We start from the raw sequence: 15,294 nt of genomic DNA on the forward strand, positions 1-15,294 counted from the left end.
ACCAGACACTCAAACTATGCTGGGTTTATCAAAATGAGCTAAAGACAGTTGTTGAGATTAATATGAGCTGAGGATTCTTACCTTATCTTCATTTCTAGCAAGAAGGAACCTTTCTTACATAATTGATGGATAGGCTTCATGACTTGCAGACTTCTATTTTTTAACTGTTGGTTTAACTGTTACTATTTTACCAATTCCTAGATCCATTCTCATGCCATTAATAATGCCAGGGAGCAGCTGTGTTAAAGCTGAGGCTGTCTCCCGAATTTACCAGCCATTGAGGTCACCATCTATAAGTAGTTCAAAAGAATTCTGCTCCCTTCAAGGTCTTATGTTTCCCCCACCTGTTATACTCTTAGGACAGTTCCCAACTTCATTTGCTAATATAATCTTTCTGCATTTATTTTTCTGGTTGTTCTTCTGTTTTTCTAATGAATATTGTCATTCTTTTTTCCTTGTAATATTCATCTAGCTTACCCTCTCTGATTAAAATGTCTTTCTAGGTGCACCTGGCTGGCTCAGTTGGTTAAACATCTGCCTTTGGCTCAGGTCAGGGTCCTGGGATTGAGCCCCACATCAGACTCCCTGTATATTGGGGAGTCTGCTTCTCTCTCTCCCTTTGTCCCCCCCCAACCAGGCTCATGCTCTCTCTCTCTATCAAATGCATAAATAAATAATAACACTAAGTCTTTAAAAAATATATATATATAATGACTCCCTAGAATAAGATCATACACTCCTTATTTTTGTAATTCTCATCTGATGTTTCAACCAGTGAGCTGCTCCTGCCTAGTAAAAATTAGCTTTGGAGGCTTCTTTTTGAGTATATCAGTAACTTCTCCAGCTGTTCTGGTATATTTCTGCCCACAGATAAGTTCACCATTGTCAGTATTTTAAGATTTCCAAGTTATATCCCTTGTAAGGGAAGACATGAAATAGAAAAGGAGAGTAGAAACATATAAAACATACAAGAACAAATAAGTGAGTACTTTTGATGTTGCATCAAATATGGTACCAATGGCCTGATCTGGTGTTCATGAGTTTGATATCAGTTTTGACATTTTGATGTTCTAAATCAGAAATGTGGTTAAAGATCACAGTTACTATGGAGCCCTCAAAAAGAATGCTGACCTTCAATGAGTTCTTTGTAGCATCAATGAAAGACACATGAAAAAGAAAGGCATTTAAGATGCCCAGATGCCCAATATTTCATTGAGAATTTCTTTTTACTAAGAATTTGTGAGGTCTAGTTTTATACTCTTTGTGCCTGGTATGAATAGTTTCTTAATATTAACTGCAATTTAATACTAAAGATTTCCTAATATTCTCTCTTCTCTTTGTTCCTTATGCATTCCAGGGTTTTATTATTTGGTTTTCAATTTGACCGAATTTGTAAAAGCAGTCAGTCAGTAATATCAGGGCACAGAAAAATTGAACTGATTCTGTTTACTTAGCCAGCCCAATTTTGGCTTTGTAGCATTTTTTTTTTTTTTTTTTAAGATTTTATGTATTTATTTGACAGACGGAGATCACAGGTAGGCAGACAGGCAGCCAGAGAGAGAGGAAGGGAAGCAGGCTCTCTGATGCAGGGCTCTATCCCAGAACCCTGGGATCATGACCTGAGCCTAAGGCAGAGGCTTTAACCCACTGAGCCACCCAGGCGCCCCACTTTGTAGCATTTTAAATGAGGGAGAAATGTTACTCATTGTTAGTTGGGTTTCAAACAGGAGATCACTGCTGTTGGCTATTGCCTCTTGCAAACTATGAATGCTTATTTTAGAAGAGAGACACATAAGGGCAGAAACTCAAAATGAAAAATGGAAAGCTCAGAATAAGTGGTACAATCTGCAAGCAAAGTTCTAGCACTCTTCCTTTGCCCATTCAGAAACTGATGTTTCTGATACATTCAGCTTACCGGAAGGAGGACTTCCTACTTTAATATACACATTCTTTGAGGAGAAGGCTGGTTCCTCCTAACCATTAAACTTTCAGGAAAAAAAAATCTTCCTACAGAAATATGCCTGCCATCTTTTTCACTTTCTTCCCCATTATGAACATAGGTCTTGATGGATATATACCACACACACACACACACACACACAATATTTGCTTTCTGTTGATGCCTAACAAATTACTACAAACATAGCACCTTAAAGAACATAGCACAAAATTATCATCTCACAGGTTCTGTGGGACAGGATTCTGGATGTGGCTTAGTGTGCTTTTGTTCGCTGGCTCTCATAGTTTCAGTCCACATGTCAGCGAGGCTGAGTTCTCATCTGGAAGGTCATCTGGGCAGGAATCTACCTCCAAGCTCATTCAGATTTGGATGGAATCCACTTTGTTGTGGCTATATCCCCAAGGCCTATAGGTCCGACAGGCTGCCTGTACTTTCTTGCCATCTGGGCCTTTCCATAGGTGGCTCATATTGGTACTGTTTGCTTCTTTAAGGCAGACTGGAGAGTGAGAGTGGAGCATTTCAGAATTCCCTAGCCTCCAGTGTTAAAAAAAAAAAACAAACTTATTGAGAGATGATCGTTTGCAAGCAGGCCACATCAAGGAGGAAGAGCTTTACTTGGGGTTTTCTTGCAACAACTCTAAAATCTGGAATTCTAAGGACTCCCTGCTGTACATTTCTCTACATCATTTGCCTGTGTATTCTGGGACTCAAAGAAGGACTTGTATAATTTATCGTATGTAAATTTCAGTTCAAGGACTTATATTTATTAATCTTTTACTTCCTGAGAGCTCCCTGGGATTTCCAAATTGTGACATATATAAAGGTATATTCCAGCTCCCTTCTGTTCTCCTCTACTACTCAATCTCCACCCTCAACCCCAGGTAATTTCGTTCATTTTGGGGGCCTCAGAGCCACTCTTTTATGCCAGTGATTCCCAGAACTATTTATGTAAAGGCCAAACTTCTCTTTCCATATTAAGTCCTACATCATAATTGCCCTCCAACATTTTACTGAGATGTATTACAAGTAACTGCATCTAAACAGTTCAGAACTTAACTCATCACCCTTCTTCCCCCTCATTTGTTCACCACTCACCTGATCCTCTTCCTGTCACTAAAAGCAACACCATCCATTCAGTGGCTCAGTTCACCAGCATAGGACTCCTTTGCTTTGTCCTCTTACTTACCATTTACAAACTAACAAATACTGGCAATTCAGCTTCAGCTTCGTTTAAAATTTTAATGGTGAATGTTATATATTTGTAGCAAAAGTCACTATTACTTTCTGTTGAATTTCACTTTGTGTTTCTCTGTAGAGCGTCCCAGTTCTTCCTCCCCCAGAGTTAATTACTATTCTGAATTTTGTGTTAATCATTATCTTGTTCTTCTTTGTATGTATTCCCCCAACAACACATTGAGCACTGCCTGATTTTGAACTCTATAAAAATGGCATTCTAATGTAAGCTTTCTTCAACAATCTGCTTTTTTCACTCAAAGTTTTATCTTGAGATTTATCCATCTTACTGCATGTAGAGGTAGTTAACTTGAAACTTCAGTAGTATAACAGTATAACATTTTATATATATATTACAGATTATGCATTTACTTAATGGTGGTCATTTGTGTTTTAATTTTTCTTTTATTATTACAATATTACTATGAAATTATACATATCCTCAATTCACATGATGTGAAAAGGAGCCTTAATTTATGGATTGTAGTACATTCATATTTCCAACTTTATAAGTTAATGCTAAGTTATTTTCCAGTATGTAGATTAAAAATTTAAACTCCCTCTTACAGTGTCTAAGAGTTCTTGTTGCTCCATACCCTGACCAACATTTGATTTTTCAAGACATGTATTTTTGTCAGTATGGTGGGTGTGATGTGAATTTCTCTGAAATGTAATGTAGGTGGATATACTTTTATTTATTGTTGGCCATTTGTTTTCTGTGAAATATATGGGTATATATTTTTCTCCATTTTTCTATTAGGTTGTTTATCATTTCTTACTGAATATTATAGACATTATTTTCCAGTTACAAGTATGCAGATTTTATTCTCCCAGTTGGTGGCTTTTTCTTATTTATTTGTAATCGATAGAAGAGCTCTTTTGATCAATAGTTCTTTTTAATGTAAATTAGGTAATTCTAATGTTTTTATATTAAGTGATTTTGTGTCTCATTTAAGAAATCCATTTACACCATCAAAGTCATAGAGATATCCTTCAGTTTCTTTTAAATTCCTTATAAATATTTTAACTACTTCTGGGATGGATGGGTGGCTCAGTCAGTTAAGCATCTGCCTTTAGCACAGATCATGATCCCAGATTGAATCCCACATCAGGTTCTTTGATAAGTGAGGAGCCTGCTTCTCCCTCTGCTTGCCATACCTCTGCTTGTGTGTTCTCTCTCACAGAAATAAATAAATAAAATATTTTTTAAAAATTTAAAATATTTCTTCAATATTTAAGATTTTAACCCACCGGGGCACCTGGGTGGCTCAGTGGGTTAAAGCCTCTGCCTTCAGCTCAGGTCATGATCTCAGGGTCCTAGGATCGAGCCCCACATCGGGCTCTCTGCTCCGCGGGGAGCCTGCTTCCTCCTCTCTCTCTTCCTGCCTCTCTGCCTAGTTGTGATTTTTCTCTGTCAAATAAAATAAAAAATAAAAAAATAAAAGATCTTAACCCACCTAGGACTGATTTTTGTGTAGGGTGTGATGTAAGAGACATTTTTTTTCTTTTTCTTCTTCTTCTTTTTTTTTTTTTTTTTTTACAATTAGAAACTGATTATTCAGTTATCATTGATTGAACAGTGTGTCTGTTTCCTCATTTGGATCATGTTTTTATACATTGGTGGTTCTAATTCTTGGCTGTCTTTTGTTGGTACATTTTCTATCCTTGTGCCAAAATCACACTGTAAAATCTGTGACTTCATCATAGGTTTGGGCAACCAATGGAGCAAGTCCACCTTGCTTTGCTTCAAGGATATCCTGAATATGTTTTTCTTTTTCCTGTGTACATTTTTTTAATCGCCATAGACTGTGAAAAATCCTGTTGAATTTGTGTTGAAAGTATAAATATGTTTGCAGAGAATTAACATTTTCACAATATTGAATGAGCATGTTATTGAATATGGTATACTTATTACATAAAATAAGTTGCTACAGTTTCAGTCTAATTATTGGTCTCGAGTTTTTCATAGAGATAATCATGTTATCTGTTCATGACTGTTTTGTTTCTTCTTTTCTAATACCTACGATTTATTTATTTTTCTTGTTTTACAGAGAGGTTCAGGACATCAAGTGTAAGGTAAGTGGAAGCAGTAATAATTTTCTTCTATCTTATCATTTTTTTTCCTTACAGTTCAACTTTTGTCTTTGTTTATAGTCACTTCATTTTATAGTTCATTAATTTCTGATCCTAACCTTATTTTATCCTTACTCCTACTTCATGCACTTTTCAGTTTTTTTTTTTCTAACTTCTGAAATTGAATACAGCTTTTTAATTTCTGAGATCAATATTAAAGGGTATGGATTTCCTTTTGAGAATTTTTTTGGTTACATCTCACAAGGTTTGAAATTTTCCTTATTATTGATCAGGTCTAAATATTTTCTAATTTCTGTTATGAAATTTGCTTTGACCCATGACTTGTTTATGCAATGTATGATTTTAAAAATTTTAACGTATTTTTGGTTTTGTTGATTTCTAAATGTACTACATTTTAGCAATTTAGACATTAATTTAGTATTAGGCAATTTTGATCAGTGTGTATTAACTCTGAATTTTTCAAGACTTTGTGAAACAACTGTTCAATGTGTGCTTAAAATGAGTAAATTTACCTCAGAAGGTGGGTACACCGTTCTTTACATGTACTTTACATGTATGTGTTGTTAAACAAATCCTAGTTTATTAGTGCCATTAAAATCTTTTATATCATTACTGATGATTTCATCTTGACTTAATAGTCATTGTAAACTGTGTTGAAATATCTCATTTTGATGCCAAATTTTCACTTCATCTATTCTGAAGCTATATTATTAGAGGTTTTGGGAAGTTTAAAATTATTGCATCTTCCTGATGAATTGAAGCATTTATTATTATATTATTACCTTTTTCATTTCTATCAGTGGGATTTTTGCCTTAAAACTACTTGTGTGATTTTATTATTACATAGTATTATTTTGTAGATTATCCTTTTTCTTGAAGTAGCTCTTTATGAATCTAGGCTCCATGTGCGCGTTAGTAGGGGTAGATATAGATAGAGGAAGGCTTTTGTTTTTTGTCTCCCACATATGCCAACCATTAAAATCTAAGCTCTAGGCTACCCAAGATCTGTAGACACACCTGGGGTAGCAGTTACCCTTCGCTGCTTACTGACTTCATAGGATTCACGTCCATGATTCATTTCTGGTCCGAGAGCATTTGCATTTCCTTTCCTACTTGAAAACTAATTTGCTTACTAAAGAAAGCCTATAGATATACTGTATACCTACAGAAACACACGTGTAATTATTAAGGTGTATCAAGGAAAAGTTTTAGTCCTCATCTGTCATACTGCCAGAAATGGATGTCCTTCATTTCCAGCATCTTTTAAATGCATCCATTTCCTACCATCTGCACTGCCACTAACCTTGTTCAGGTCCTCACTTGTTTTTCTTCCTTTTTTTTTATCCCCTTCCAACCACTCCTCCTACAGCCTGAGTATCCTTTCTGAAACACAGATCTGTTGGTGTCACTCCATCTTGTTCTTAACATTAAGGATGAGATTATTTAATATGTCCCAAATGGTCTTAGTGCTCAAACTGCTCATTCCTCTTTATTCCTGCCTCACCTAACTCCAAAATATCTAATTCTGCTACAAAAACTGCTATCTACCTTTGTGGAGGATTTTTTTGTTTTGTTTTTTGTTTTTTTTTTTAAGATTTTATGTATTTATTTGACAGAGAGAGATCACAAGTAGGCAGAGAGGCAGGCAGAGAGAGTGAGAGGGAAGCAGGCTCCCTGCTGAGCAGAGAGCCCGATGTGGGACTCGATCCCAGGACCCTGAGATCATGACCTGAGCCGAAGGCAGCAGCTTAAACCACGAAGCCACCCAGGCACCCCTCTTTTTGTTTTTTTTGGGGGGGTTCTGGGGAGTTTTTATTGTTGGCATTGTTGTTTGCTTTATAAACACTACCCTGCAATGTTTATAAATATTATCCCTGCAAAGATCTTATTTAAGTACTATTATCCCCATTTTACAGGGAGAAATAGAAATGGTAAGTAACTTAACCAAAGTCACACAACTGTTAATTGAAGGAATTGAGATTTCATCCTATGTCTTCCCAATTTCAATGATGCTTATGTGAATTTATGATCCTCCTATAGTTCCTTTCTCATTTCTAGGATTATCCTCTTCCTAGAAGACAGCTGTCCTTCACTCTCCATCATGTCTTTCCCATCCTTCAGGTCTTCCTTGATCAAGGGCACTTTTCAGTGTGCCTTTTTATCTATCATAATATCTCAGTTTCTTTCCTTTTCTGCATTTCCCTTCAGACTCTAAACTATATGACAGCAGAGACCAAATCTACCTTCTTCCCGGTGGCATCTTTAGGACCATGACACATACTTTCTAAAAAATTTCTCAGATACTGGTTCCAAAAACCCTGATGTAATTTAAGAAAAGGGATTTTATGATAAATCAAAGCATGGGGACTTTCTTCTTTTCTTTTTTTTTTTTCCCCCAAAGAATGGCTCCCAGGTCAAAGAGTATTATTTTTATTTGCTGTTTTTAGTGTAAAGCTGTCTCCTCTGCTTGAGATTTTATAAATATAAAAGTAGGAGCTACAATACTAAGAATCCATATCATGTATGAACCCATACAGTGATTGTTTAACTGCATGTTGGGCAAAATTTCCAACATTTCTAATAGTATGAAAGAAATGTGAATTCCATAAAATAAGAATCTAAGCATTATATTCTATATTCTGTATTCTATTTTTCTTACACTATTGCTTGACTTACAATTTCAGATAAATGTGGTTAGTACATTCTTGGCAGTTCTATGAGAAAAACATGTAATTTCATCAGGAAAAAAAGTACAGATATTTGTAAATCTCTTTTAGGCATTAATACTTGATTTGCCTTTTATTTTGAAATTTTTGTTATAATATCCATTTCTTTCCAGGTGAAATATGGAATGCTAGATGGAATTTTTGCCTTTAGAATTTAAGAAACTCGTTTCTTAAACCAGTTAAATTGATACAACCAAGTGGTAAAAAAAAATTTTTTACATTCATTGTTTTTCTTTTTAGTGAAGTTAAGGATACATATTTTTTCATACCCAACAATTCACTTCTTTTTTTTTTTAATTAATTTATTTATTTATTTTTATTTTTTTATTTACAGCATAACAGTGTTCATTGTTTTGGCATCACACCCAGTGCTCCATGCAGTACGTGCCCTCCCTATTACCCACCACCTGGTTCCTCAACCTCCCACCCCACCCCCCCCACCCTCCCCACCGCCCCTTCATAACCCTCTGGTTGTTTTTCAGAGTCCATAGTCTCTCATGGTTCATCTCCCCTTCCAGTTTCCCTCAACTCCCTCTCCTCTCCATCTCCCCATGTCCTCCATGTTATTTGTTATGCTCCACAAATAAGTGAGACCATATGATACTTGACTCTCTCTGCTTGACTTATTTCGCTCAGCACAATTTCTTCCAGTCCCGTCCATGTTGCTACAAAAGTTGGGTATTCGTCCTTCACTTCTAATTATATACCATAAAAAGGCACGATTAGCTCTATTAGTCTATGTATGAACAAGTGCCATAGCATCTTTATTCATAATACCCCAAAACTGTAAGCAATCAAAGTGTGCATTTGCAATAGAATGGAAAAATAAATTAACACATATTCGTACATGATTATTAACAGCGATTCAAACAAATGAAAGATAAATATACCTAACAAAGAAATCTTAAAAACTAACACTGGATGAAAGAAGTCAGAGGTCACACCAAATAAATATATACTTAGGATTCCATTTATATACAGCTCACAACAGGCAGGACTGAGTTATATTATTTACTGATACATTTTCAGGTGGTAAAACTATAAAGGAAAGCAAGGAAAATACCACCATAAAAATCCAGACAGAGTAAGAGGGAAGGTGTTGCAGTTGAGTAGGCTGTTGGGAAACTTCTATTTTGTAACCTGGTGATGGCTACAGAGATGTTTGATTTATTATAATTCATTAAATTATGAACTTAGGTTTACTCTACTATCCTTTATATTTGCATATTTCACAATAAATGGATGACACCATGGTAAAATTTAATTTCTGTTTGCTGTAGGTCCAGAGAATTACTTAAAGTTGAACTGGACTTACCAATTTCTGTCAACATTTTAGTCCATAGTCACCATTCAGGAAGGAAATGACTTTTTTGAGGAAAAAGAAGATAAAGTTTGTTTTGGCTAAAGGAGAATTCGCTTTCTTCATTAGCAACAATATAAAATGCTAGTTTTCCATTTATGGTGATAGGCAGGGTTGCGCTGATAAAAAAAAAAAAATCCCTATGAGAGTGGTCAGTTTTGGAAACTAAGGCTAGAGAGTAGAGCTTTACTCTTATATGAAGTTAATTTGGCTAGTCATTTTAATGTCTGATATTCCCTTATTACTGTCATGTTTTAAGAAAATCTGTAATTTCATCAGACACAAATAGGAAAAGTCTTGGCATCCTTAGTTTATCAGCCATTCAGTATAAAAAATAAGTTATAGGAGAGTCATAACAGTGTGTGAATGATTTGGTGACAGTTCTGTACTCCTTCTTACTTTTCTACAGGACTGAAAAACAAACCCACTAATTTATTAAAGAAGTATTAATTGACCAGCCACTCTTTTGTGGTTCACAATGCTTAGAGCTAAGAATATGAACATAAAAAGGAAAGGCTCTCTGTCTTTAACTTGCTTAAAATATTTCTTACTACTTAGGCTTTTGAAATTCAGCATTTTAGCTATGGCTCATTCAACGGTTACAATTTAAAGAAGTTATATTGTTGGTTCCATTTAATTTTAATTGTTTCCTTTATCTATCTGAATTATAACTTTCATACTCAATAATAAATGTCATAAATGACTAGGTCACTTAATTTACCTTAGTCGGAATGAGAAGAGTGTTCTTAGGAAAAGTTCATGGATTTAAGAAATATTTGGACGTTTGTCTGGAAGGAGGAGGGAAGGAGATTATACATTCAGTTTTGGACATGTGATCTCTCAGATGGTTGTGGGACATTCAAGCAGAGAAGCTATGTAGTTAAATATATAGGATTGACTAAAGCTCATCAAAAAGATAATAGTTGTGGATTTTATTCCTTGGATTAGATTCTTACACATGGAGGTGATAAATGAAGCTACAAGCATATAGATAGCAACTAAAGCCTTAAATTATATTCCTCACATAGAAGGTATGTAATTATAAGAGCCAAGAGCTTAAGAGATAGCCCTGAAGACACTAATATTTAGGAAAATGGAAGTGAAAGAGGAGTCTACAAAGAAAATGACAGTGTTGTATTACCGAAACAAAAACTTTGTGTTCAAAGAGGAAGAATTAGAAATAACTAGATTTACAAGTAAAATAAGGTAAGAATAGATTTAGAAATAAGACATCATTGATGACCTTAACAAGAACAGTTTCAGGAAATTCTTGGGAGTGGTTTCCAGATTGAAGTGGGTTAAGGAATGCTTAGAAAGTGATCGAAGGGTAAAAGAGTGACTCTGGGCCACCTTTTTCAAAAAATTTGCTTCTAAAAGGGAGAGATACGACAGTATTTAAATAGTGACTTGAAGATGAGGGTAATGGTTTACTTTTGAAATTGGAGAGACAAGAATATTGAAACAGTATTATTTGAGAAAAATCCAGTTAAAAATATAAGAATCTGAAAAAGGGAAGAAATACATGATTTTTGAGGTACTGTGACCCTTAAAAGCCCAAGATGGTTGTGTGGGGCAGCAGGGGGGTGGCCAGAAGGGAGAAGGATTGGCCTCATGTATGAGGAATAAGACCTCTACACCTGGGATGAAGGAGTTAGAATCAGTGGGTGCTGATGTTCATTTGCTTGATTATGGATTCTGTTTTCTTTGTGAGGAGATAGTAAGCTGATGGTAGAAAGATGGCCAGCATAAAGGAGAACAGAGACAATAACTGTCTTTTTTTTTTTTTTGCCTTTCTTCTAGTATTTTAATTTATTTATTTTTTTCAACGTAACAGTATTCATTGTTTTTGCACAACACCCAGTGCTCCATGCAAAACGTGCCCTCCCTATTACCCACCACCTGTTCCCCCAACCTCCCACCCCTGACCCTTCAAAACCCTCAGGTTGTTTTTCAGAGTCCATAGTCCTTCATGGTTCGCCTCCCCTTCCAATTTTTTTTTTTTTATTATGAATAATGGGTAAGAGAGCTAGGGAATAATGAAGAATTGATCTACTCTTGAGGTTTTTCCATGAAGACGGTGATATAGAAGGAAAATTTGGGAAGGACTTTGAGGTGAAAAGAGGAAGTAGTAGACCAGGGAGTCTAAATCAGTTGGCAATTAGATCAGGGCTAATGGAGACACACAATTTTCAGCATTAAGGGATTAAAGGTCTTGATCGGTTTGGATAATGGAGATGACTGAATGAAACCTGCGAGGCTAAGAAATTGTTGCCAAAGAGGAAAATTTTAAATTTTAGAGATGGGGGCACCTGGGTGGCTCAGTGGGTTAAGCCTCTGCCTTCGGCTCAGGTCATTTCAAGGTCCTGGGATCAAGCCCTGCATCAGGCTCTCTGCACAGCAGAGAGGAGAGCCTGCTTCCCCCTCTCTCTCTGCCTGCCTCTGCCTACTTGTGATCTTTCTCTCTGTCAAATAAATAAATAATCTTAAAATTTTAGAGATGGACTAGTTCTAGAACAAACAAATTTCAAGTTTCTACATGGCAACTCATAGCCAAAAATGGAAAATGAACATTTGACCACATTTGCCTATGTATCCCTTCATCTGCTGTATTGGTTTTACCCATCTTTATCTGCAAGTATTTGTTGGTCTCTTTTGCTTTCCCCTAAAATATCCAGTTATTTCCTTATCTCTCTATTCAGAATCTACCCCGGCTTCACAAGTCAAGGCCAACATCATTCAAACCTTTCCACATTACCTCAGCTCCTGGGATTACTTGCTATTATGAAATGTGTAATGTTCAATGTGTTTCCCTCAGTGGCCTAAATGAGTTAGCAGGGTGTGCCGCAAAAGCTGCATTTCTCACTCTCCCTCTTGTTCAGAGCAGTGTACCTTTGCTCATGCCTGTGCCTGTCTGGGAAGCCTGTCACCTTTTCCTTCTCTGTCTCGTTTCATCAGCTTTCTAAGTTAGGTGCCCTCTCTGTTCTCCTCATTCCATATGCATAATCTATTTCAGCACTTACTACATTATGCTCACATTAAACTTTTTATATCTTATTCCTTATAAGCCGGCACACTTCCTCAAACTGGTTTTTAATTTTATTTATCCCAGTGCCAAATACTATGCCTAGTACAAAAGAGATGCTCAGTATATGTTTATGGAGGTGAGCTGAAGTAAAGCCTTGTTCAGTCACTTGGTGGCTTTGCGACCCAGATAATTTTCACCCACTTTCCAGCCTCTGTCTTCTCTGGAAAGTATGAGGACATCTCACAGGGTTGAGGAGTTAGGTGAGATAGCTAATGGAGGGAAAGCCTCCAGTCCGCTACCTAGCAGATAGAAGACTGTAGTAAAGTTTTTCACCTTAATTTTAGTCTACTTTCTGCTGCCTTGTGTTTTTCAACTGATATTTAATATGTGTATCACTATTTGACATTTTTATAAGAATGTCTTAACTCATCAGCTAATTAGTTTTTTGAGAATAGGGGTCATATGGTATATAAGCTGTGTATTTTACATTGCCTAGCATATATTATGACTATGAATACTTACAAACAATGACTATTAAACATTACCAAACAAATGAACCACTTTTCACAGATTCTGCTTGAATCTAGCTCTGAGACAGATGAGGCAGGATGATTTTTCCCTTTAAGAACAGACAGCGTTACATATATCTGTATTCAATGACACAATTAAACCATAACCAACCACTAACTGAATGGGGATTGAAAGCATGAATTGAAATTTGTATACCATAAGCAGAATGCTTTTTCATTCAATGACTACAAGCCAAATTGCATATAGTCTAGTCTGTATCATTTGTGGCTCAGGAAAATTCTAATCCGAGCTACTCACCACACAAGCAGACGAGAACAGCTATAAGAATTGAATGACATTAAGACATGCAGATGCTTATATAACACCTGAATCATTAAATTGCTTTTCTTCAAGTTCATAGACATATAGACATAGCATTCAGCTGCACGTTGTGCTGAAAATGAAAATAAACAAAAGCCTTGATATAGATGACATTCATCAAATGGTGCTGTTTTTCCTCATATAAATGTATATAATTTTTATTAAAAATCGTATTCTCAACTCTTTAATGATTTCTTGGTGAAGACAGCAAAGCCTATTTCCTAACTGTATAGTAGAAAGATTTATAAATATCTTACTATACTGAAAGAAACTGAAGCAAGAAAAGAATGTCACAGAATCACTTAACAGTAAATGTATAGAAAATATACTTGGTCCTAAGTTCTAATGATTCAAAAAGAAGGCAGGTACAACCCCAATCCATCAAGTCCGTTCCTTTATTCTGGCAAATTTATATGGTTCTGATCAGGAAGTTTTGAATAAAATGCATGTCACAACCTCAGAGTGGAGAGCTGATTTGACTTGTCTATTTGTTTGTACATATTTTGAATTTTTTAAAATGACACAATACAACTTGAAAAAGAAACATTTGATTGCAGGAGTTCATATGTACTCTTTAGATGTTTTCATAAACCTTCTTCATCTATATTTTCGGCAATTTTTCTTGGACGTCTAACAAATACTGAAATCAGTTTGCCTCTCCACTTACCCTTTCATAATGTTCGTGACACAAGCCTGTGTAATTTGACACCTTGGAACTTTAAACAGACTCAGAATCTTTTGGACCTTCTAGCCATCATCAATTCACATAGTGTGCAGTAAATCCAGCTCAAAATAAACAACACAGATGGAATCGAAGCTTATAGTACAATGTCAGCAGTATCCACAGATTGACAGAGCTAGTTAGGCTGCCAGATGCACAGAATGTTGTTCTATCTACTTGTTCTTTATAACTGGACTTGATGGAGTACATCAGTGTCAAACTCCTTGCTGGTTTCCACACGCACACGCACAGAAACGCACCCGCATACACACGCGCATTCCTGCGCTCTATATCAACGGCACCATCTGCTCTCAGCTGTACATGTGGTAGCTAACTAACTATCCTACTGTGCCTGGGTCTCACCGACTGCTTTCCCTGGAAACAAATGACAACAGTTTTTATCTTGTGCCCTCCTTGGCATTATAAAATAAGGCTCTTAACATTTCCATACGCATATATTTTACATGCATTTTTTAAAATTCTGTTCTCCGTTTTATTTACTGATTCCCTAGAGAATGGCAATATCTCTTTTTATATCTCCCCCAAATTGAGATTTGCCTATGGAAGTTCACATACTGAGACTGTTGCTTCTAAGATTTACATAAAAGCAATGTATGTAAAAGCCATGGGCCCTGGGATCATTTTGTTGTCTCCATGCTATTTTGTAGGGTGCTGCATACTATTTGTAAAATGGGGGCATAACAATGTGGGGATTCAGAAGAGAAAAGACATCTATTTCTTTCCACTATCCTTCTATAAAATTACACTGGCAATAATGACCATGCTGGGAATGTGAAGATTGAGGGAGTTGTACAAACATGAAATATTTTCATACACAAGTATCTTGCCTGCAGCAGAAAGCTCATGTGTTATTCTGTTACCAAGTGTAGAATTTTTGCCTTGACCTCTTTGCCATCTCATGTGAAATCTAGAGGGGTAGTAAGATATAAAAAAAGATAATCACTTTTCTTTTAACTGACAAAATTCAATTGTAATGTCTTTTCAAAGCAATACATCCATATTCACTGAAAGTAGGAGCTGTTATGAGAAGGTTGTATGGAATAAAATAACAGAGAGAGGACCCAGGTTTGGGCCATACCAGATATCTTTTCCTGACCCATTTCCACGTCTGACACCTGTCTTTATGACAATCTTTCCAGAACATCTACGGAAATTATACCTACCTTCTGGTAACTAGGTAACATAATCTCCTGGAGGCTAGCTAATTGCAGCCCACGATAACCTCACATACAGTAACTGTTAAATTTTTCATTTCTTTCAAAT

This window comes from Meles meles, chromosome 3 (genome assembly GCF_922984935.1).
Source record: "Meles meles chromosome 3, mMelMel3.1 paternal haplotype, whole genome shotgun sequence".
Lineage (NCBI taxonomy): Eukaryota > Metazoa > Chordata > Mammalia > Carnivora > Mustelidae > Meles > Meles meles.